Genomic DNA, 7,843 nt, shown 5'->3' on the forward strand with positions numbered 1-7,843 from the left:
TTCCTTTTTTTTTTGTTTGGCTTTCACTCTCTCTTCTTCTCACATCTTCTACATATGCTTCAAAGGGTCGTCCGCCATTACTGCTTCTCCCCCTCACCCCTGTGTCACCTGGTTGCAATGTAAGAAAATTGCATAGCAGAAGTCCACCATTGAAGGCCATTCAAAGCTTCGCTTTCGAAAATAGGATTTTTTGAGTTTGTTAGTGTTTGGATTTGGTGTTTCTCCAATTGATTAAAAATATCAAAGGGAGTTCAAAATTTAAATTTGAAGTGATTTGGAGTAAATTTGAGCAAGATTTGAGTTAAATTTCATAAAAGACGCTAGGAAGAAGACGAAGTCAGTTTTTTGTGTAATGATGTATAATCTTGTATAATAGTGTATATGAGTGTATAAATACATTTTATACACTTTTATGCACCTTTATACAAGCGTCTGTAGACGAACTTCTTCCAAGATTTTCAGTTGCAATTCTTCTTCAAAACCAGTCCAAATCTCCATCAAATGACTTCAACTTTATATACAATCTCCTTATACTATTTCTGACAAGTCTAAATAACATCAACTCCAAATTTCTCACAAAATCAAATTTGAAATTTAAACCCACATATTTAAACTTGTTAAAAATCTCATTTTCACTACCCAAATGGATTTGGTTTGTTGAACTAATATTTAAGTCACAGTTACTGATTCGAAAATTAAACTAAAAGTTTGAGCAATCTTTTTAAAAATTGAATAGTAATTTCGAGAATCTATTGAAGTTGGACGTTTAATATTAGCCTATTATTTTTGGGTTAGTTGGTTGTAAATTAAAATATGAGCTATAAAATTAAAAGATAGGGACCTTGATTATTTTTATGTGAAATTTTCCCATTCCTATTCGAGTTGTGTAAAATTCAAAAAAAAAAAAATCTAGCACCATTTTTTTTATACTTAAAGATCAAACCTGAAACATTTGATTAAGAATAGAGAAAATAAATCAATTCCACCACGAACTTTATTATAGTGTTGTCACGATCCAATTTTTTCTATAGGCCGTGATGGCGCCCAACGTCGCTGCTAGGCAAAGCCAACGGTGAACTAGTCATGGATTTGTTCTTTTTAATAATTTCAAAGTAGTGTCACACCTCCTTTTTCCGCACCCGCGAGGGCGCAAGGGAGTTTTTTCCAATTAAAGGACAATCGGAACGGGATTTGTTTATTTATTTCAGAGTCGCCACTTGGGAGATTTAGGGTGTCCCAAGTCACCAATTTTAATCCCGAATCAAGGAAAAGAATGACTCCATATTACAGTCTGCGCACCAGAAATCCGGATAAGGAATTCTGTTAACCCGGGAGAAGGTGTTAGGCATTCCCGAGTTCCGTGGTTCTAGCACGGTCGCTCAACTGTTATATTCGGCTTGATTATCTGATTTTATACAAGTGTAAACTTATGTGCAAAATTTAACTTTTAACCGCTTTTCATAATTATTATTATTATTTTTTACAAGGAATTGCAACGTTGTGAAAATGTATCTCGAACCGCGTTACAATCAATGTACCCGTGGTCGTCGACACACTTTGACTCCGTTGAGATTTGGATTTGGGTCACATCAATGTGCACCCGAGTTTAAGGAAATTAAATTATTAAAGGCGCGCCTAAAGCGACTAGCGTATCATTTACTTTGGGTAAGGCCGTGGAATTTTACTAAACGGTCCATCCCGAAATCTAAGCAATTTTTAAGGCAAATATTTATTGAGGGCCCCGCAATTTTGTATTTTTATTTGGCGAGGCTCATCTCATTCTATTTTAAAAGGAATTTGCGACGTCATGGACATGCATCTCGAACCACGTCACAATCAATGTACCCGTGATTAGAAACACATTTCGGATCCGTCGAGATTTGGATTTGGGTCACATAAATGCACACCCGAATTTAAGAAGGTAAAATTATTAAGTACGCGCTTAAAGAGGCTATCGCGTTATTATTCCGGGAAGGTCGTGAGATTTGCTAAACGACCCACCTTAGGGACTGAATGCTTCAACATATATATATTTAACAAGGGCCCCACAATTTGTGCGTTTTTCTTTATTTTTGTCGAGGCTCATCTCGTCCTTATTTTAAAAGGATATCCTATAGCAACTACGTTTCTTGTTGCGTTTGTCTCTACTAATTGAAAACAGTAGGTAGCCCTAATTAATTACATGCTTGCAAGTTATCTATACAGAGTTCCGAGTGCTTGCACAAAATCAGAAACACGGCCACGTACACAGTCGGCCGAGCAAAAATTAAGGGCCCAAATCCAGCCCATGCGTGATGGACCAGACCTGGGCCATTGTTCGTTCGATGCAGGCCTGCTTGGTCTGTTTCGACCCGGGCTCGACCTTCGTGAGGTTGAGATTGCAGTCTCAATGTAGTTCGGGAAACTTTTGGTAGTTGGGACTACCGTGTGACTGTAGTGCTCGCTGCTGTTGTGCGCTGTTGCATGCTGCTGTAGGATGCTACTGCTCACTGATCTCCTTGTTACATTGTTCTTGAAAGGAAAAACAAGAAGCTAAGCTAGAGTATGAGATCTCATCTATCTTCAACTTGTTCTTGTTGCCTTGCTTTCTTGTCGGCTAACGCTTTCCTCTGATGCCCTTATTTTGCGAACTTGGGAGATGATGCTGGTCCTTCGCCTTTTCTGAATGCCAGTTTTCATCACTTTGCTTGATTTGCTGGGAACATGGCTTTCTTCTTTAAACCTTTCAATGGTTTCTTCAGTGGTATGGCTTTCTTCATCAAAATTGTTATATTGGGCATGCTACAACGTTCCCAAACTGCTTCTTCTGAGACGCGTTCCTTCTTCCTTTTGAATCGCGCGCTTGCTTTTGCAGCCTTCTGCTTCTTGGCGCTGGGGATTTTATTGTTTCCTGCTTGGGGGATCTCTGTTGTAACCTTCCGTCTTCAGGTGGGGTTACTGATTCCAAAATCTAGAGCTAAAAAGTATTCCCGCATTTTACTGGTGGGCGACCTAGAACTTAAATGTATTCCCGCATTTTACTGGTGGGCGACCTAGAACTTAAATGTATTCCCGCATTATACTGGTGGGCGACCTAGAACTTAAATGTATTCCCGCATTATACTGGTGGGCGACCTAGAACTTAAATGTATTCCCGCATTATACTGGTGGGCGACCTAGAACTTAAATGTATTCCCGCATTATACTGGTGGGCGACCTAGAACTTAAATGTATTCCCGCATTATACTGGTGGGTGACCTAGAACTTAAATGTATTCCCGCATTATACTGGTGGGCGACCTAGAACTTAAATGTATTCCCGCATTATACTGGTGGGCGACCTAGAACTTAAATGTATTCCCGCATTATACTGGTGGGTGGCCTAGAACTTAAATGTATTCCCGCATTATACTGGTGGGCGGCCTAGAACTTAAATGTATTCCCGCATTATACTGGTGGGCGACCTAGAACTTAAATGTATTCCCGCATTATACTGGTGGGCGACCTAGAACTTAAATGTATTCCCGCATTTTACTGGTGGGCGACCTAGAACTTAAATGTATTCCCGCATTATACTGGTGGGCGACCTAGAACTTAAATGTATTCCCGCATTATACTGGTGGGCGACCTAGAACTTAAATGTATTCCCGCATTATACTGGTGGGCGACCTAGAACTTAAATGTATTCCCGCATTATACTGGTGGGCGACCTAGAACTTAAATGTATTCCCGCATTATACTGGTGGGCGACCTAGAACTTAAATGTATTCCCGCATTATACTGGTGGGCGACCTAGAACTTAAATGTATTCCCGCATTATACTGGTGGGCGACCTAGAACTTAAATGTATTCCCGCATTATACTGGTGGGCGACCTAGAGCTTAAATGTATTCCCGCATTATACTGGTGGGCGACCTAGAACTTAAATGTATTCCCGCATTATACTGGTGGGCGACCTAGAACTTAAATGTATTCCCGCATTATACTGGTGGGCGGCCTAGAACTTAAATGTATTCCCGCATTATACTGGTGGGCGGCCTAGAACTTAAATGTATTCCCGCATTATACTGGTGGGCGACCTAGAACTTAAATGTATTCCCGCATTATACTGGTGGGCGACCTAGAACTTAAATGTATTCCCGCATTATACTGGTGGGCGACCTAGAACTTAAATGTATTCCCGCATTATACTGGTGGGCAGCCTAGAACTTAAATGTATTCCCGCATTATACTAGTGGGCGGCCTAGAACTTAAATGTATTCCCGCATTATACTGGTGGGCGACCTAGAACTTAAATGTATTCCCGCATTATACTGGTGGGCGACCTAGAACTTAAATGTATTCCCGCATTTTACTGGTGGGCGACCTAGAACTTAAATGTATTCCCGCATTATACTGGTGGGCGACCTAGAACTTAAATGTATTCCCGCATTATACTGGTGGGCGACCTAGAACTTAAATGTATACCCGCATTATACTGGTGGGCGACCTAGAACTTAAATGTATTCCCGCATTATACTGATGGGCGACCTAGAACTTAAATGTATTCCCGCATTATACTGGTGGGCGACCTAGAACTTAAATGTATTCCCGCATTATACTGGTGGGCGACCTAGAACTTAAATGTATTCCCGCATTTTACTGGTGGGCGACCTAGAACTTAAATGTATTCCCGCATTATACTGGTGGGCGACCTAGAACTTAAATGTATTTGAAATTGTTTCCCCGTTCTTCCGAGAAAATTTTTGACAATCGGCAGAAAATTTTCTTCCCTGGTTTTTGGTGATTTCCCTGGCGTTGCATCTCGCTGCCATCATCAATCCTTTGTTTTCCTGCAGCAGACAAAAGGATTTAATTAGTTTTAATCGTGGTGGTAGAGGGTGCCTTTCCGGCGGATGATTTTTCCTCTCTTCCCCTTTTCTTGCTCTATGTCCCCATAATTGGTTAGTGGACAAAATTGCCTGCTGGGGGTCTCTAGCCTGCTGGGGCTGGTTTTCAATTTGTTCCCTTTTCTGCTTTCTCTTTAAGCACATGCTGTGGGAATCTGCTTTTACTCCCGAAACCATTCCCTTTGGAGCTTACTTCCTCCAAAACTGCGGGCACGATCACTGCATTGCCTGGGACCGGCCTTTAAGACTGTTTGTATTATCCTGCATTGGATGAATTCCCCTCCGGTTTCTGGTAGTAAGCTTTGAAAAATCCTTTCAAGACAAATTTTAGGAAAAGAAATAAAAGATAGAAAGGGAGAAAATCTTTCTGAACCAATATTTGGTGGGAGAAGAAACTCAGAAGAACTTATCTGGAGGACATGACTGGTTCCCGTGATCATGACGTGCACCATAGATTCCCGACCCAGTCTATTTGTATCAATCGATTTGCCCGATGGTCTGACTTGCTGGGGATGATAAATGAGTGTCCATTTCGTTGCGAATGTGGTAGCTTTTGTTGATATGTCTTGTCGCCTCATAGTGCCCTTCGAGGGGTTTTCACTAATGAGACTCTCTCTTTTCTCTCATCTCCCGGCGCCTTATGGTGCCTGTGAAGGTTTTCACCAATAAGACTCTCTCATTTCATATCCCTCATCTTACATCGCCTCTCGGTGCCTGTGAAGGTTTTCACCGATAAGACTCTCTCATTTTATTTCTTTCGAGGAATCGGGGTGTTGTAGATACGACCCTCTCTTCTGGAGATTCCTTTGACCATCAATTCATTCCCAGTCTTACGATCCTCTTCTTTGCTGGGGATCGGTGTATTATTCTCGGCCTTATTTGCCTGACTTGGCATCTCTTGGACATTGATCGGGAGGTCTTTTGGACGTTGATGTTGGTTTTGGTGTGGGGTTAAAGAAAGGCTATAAAAATGAAAATAATTTGATGGGTGATGTGCTACAACTTTTGGAATCAAACCTTTGTTGGAACTTAAAACATAACCTCTGCCCCAGTTTTCTTGCTTGGGGAATTTATTTTTTATACTTATGTTGACATATGTGCGTTACGCACACTGCGCCTATTATGCATACTATATACATTATGCATCCTATATTCACTATGATGCACACTATGACCGAGCCGTGAGGCGCCTACGTATCCTCTTCGAGGAATCAGGTCAAACGTAGTTCCCACGGTTTTGTATTTCTTATGATTTTATCTTCCTTTTTTCTTTTTCCTTCTTTTCATTTTTCTTTTTCTTTTCTTTTCTCTTTTTTTTCATGTCTTTTCCATTAGTGATTCCAAAAGAGGGGTATGAAAGAATAACTTAAGGCTCAAAGGGGGAAGCAAGGGTTAAAAAGTGTTTGGATAGAAGAAAGAATTGCCTCCGTCATCTCATTATCCAATAAATGCCAAATACAAACAAATAAACCAAAAATTGCCATAATTAAAGAAATTACGCATAATATCTCTTGACTGCATCTGAATTGATAGCCATGTCGACACATCTACCTTCGACATCTGTCAAACACAAAGCACCGTTGGACAATACTCTGGTCACGATATAAGGCCCTTGCCAATTTGGGGCGAATTTGCCTTTTGCCTCGACCTGATGTGGGAGGATCTTCTTCAATACCTGCTGCCCTACTTCAAACTTCCTGGGGCGCACCTTCTTATTATATGTTCTCGCCATTCTCTTTTGGTATAGTTGACCATGGCACACTGCTGCCAATCTTTTCTCATCTATCAAGCTCAACTGTTCCAATCGAGCTTTGACCCATTCATCATCATTAATCCCGGCTTTAGCGACAATCCGGAGGGACGAAATTTCGACCTCTGCTGGTATTACGGCCTCGGTTCCGTACACCAACAAATAAGGAGTTGTACCTATGGAAGTCCGGACAGTAGTGCGGTAACCCAACAAAGCAAAGGGTAATCTCTCGTGCCATTGTCTGGATCCTTCCACCATCTTTCGCAGTATCTTCTTGATATTCTTATTGGCTGCTTCGACCGCTCCATTCGCCTTGGGACGATATGGGGTGGAATTGCGGTGTGTAATCTTGAATTGTTGGCATACCTCTCTCATCAGGCTGCTATTAAGATTCGCACCATTATCCGTGATGATCACTTTTGGGATCCCAAATCTGCAGATGATATGGGAATGCACAAAATCCACCACTGCCTTTTTAGTTACTGACTTGAAGGTTTTAGCCTCAACCCATTTGGTGAAGTAATCAATGGTCACTAGAATGAATCTATGGCCGTTGGATGCTGCTGGTTCGATAGGTCCAATGACATCCATGCCCCATGCTACAAACGGCCAGGGTGCTGACATCGTATGTAACTCTGTTGGCGGAGAATGAATCAGATCTCCATGTATCTGGCACTGATGGCATTTTCTTACGAAAGCGATACAGTCGTGTTCCATGGTGAGCCAATAACACCCTGTTCGAAGGATCTTTCTTGCCAATACATATCCGCTCATGTGTGGCCCACAAACTCCAGCATGTACCTCTGCCATAACCGTCGTTGCTTGACTAGCATCTATGCATCTCAACAATCCCAAATCCGGGGTTCTTTTGTACAATACTCCTCCGCTGAGGAAGAAACCATTCGACAAACGCCGAAGGGCTCTTTTTTGGTCTCCAGTGGCATGTTCTGGATATATCCCCATTCTGAGGTATTCCTTGATATCATGAAACCAGGGTTCGCCATCGGCTTCTTCTTCTATGGCATTGCAGTAGGCGTGCTGATCGCGGACCTGGATGTGCAGAGGATCAACATACATTTTGTCAGGGTGGTGCAGCATTGATGCTAAGGTGGCCAAGGCATCCGCAACCTCATTGTGAACTCTCGGGATGTGTTTGAACTTCACCGATCGAAATTGCTTGCTCAGATCATGCAAGCATTGTCGGTATGGTATGAGTTTTAGATCTC

Source organism: Nicotiana sylvestris, chromosome 10 (genome assembly GCF_000393655.2).
Source record: "Nicotiana sylvestris chromosome 10, ASM39365v2, whole genome shotgun sequence".
NCBI lineage: Eukaryota > Viridiplantae > Streptophyta > Magnoliopsida > Solanales > Solanaceae > Nicotiana > Nicotiana sylvestris.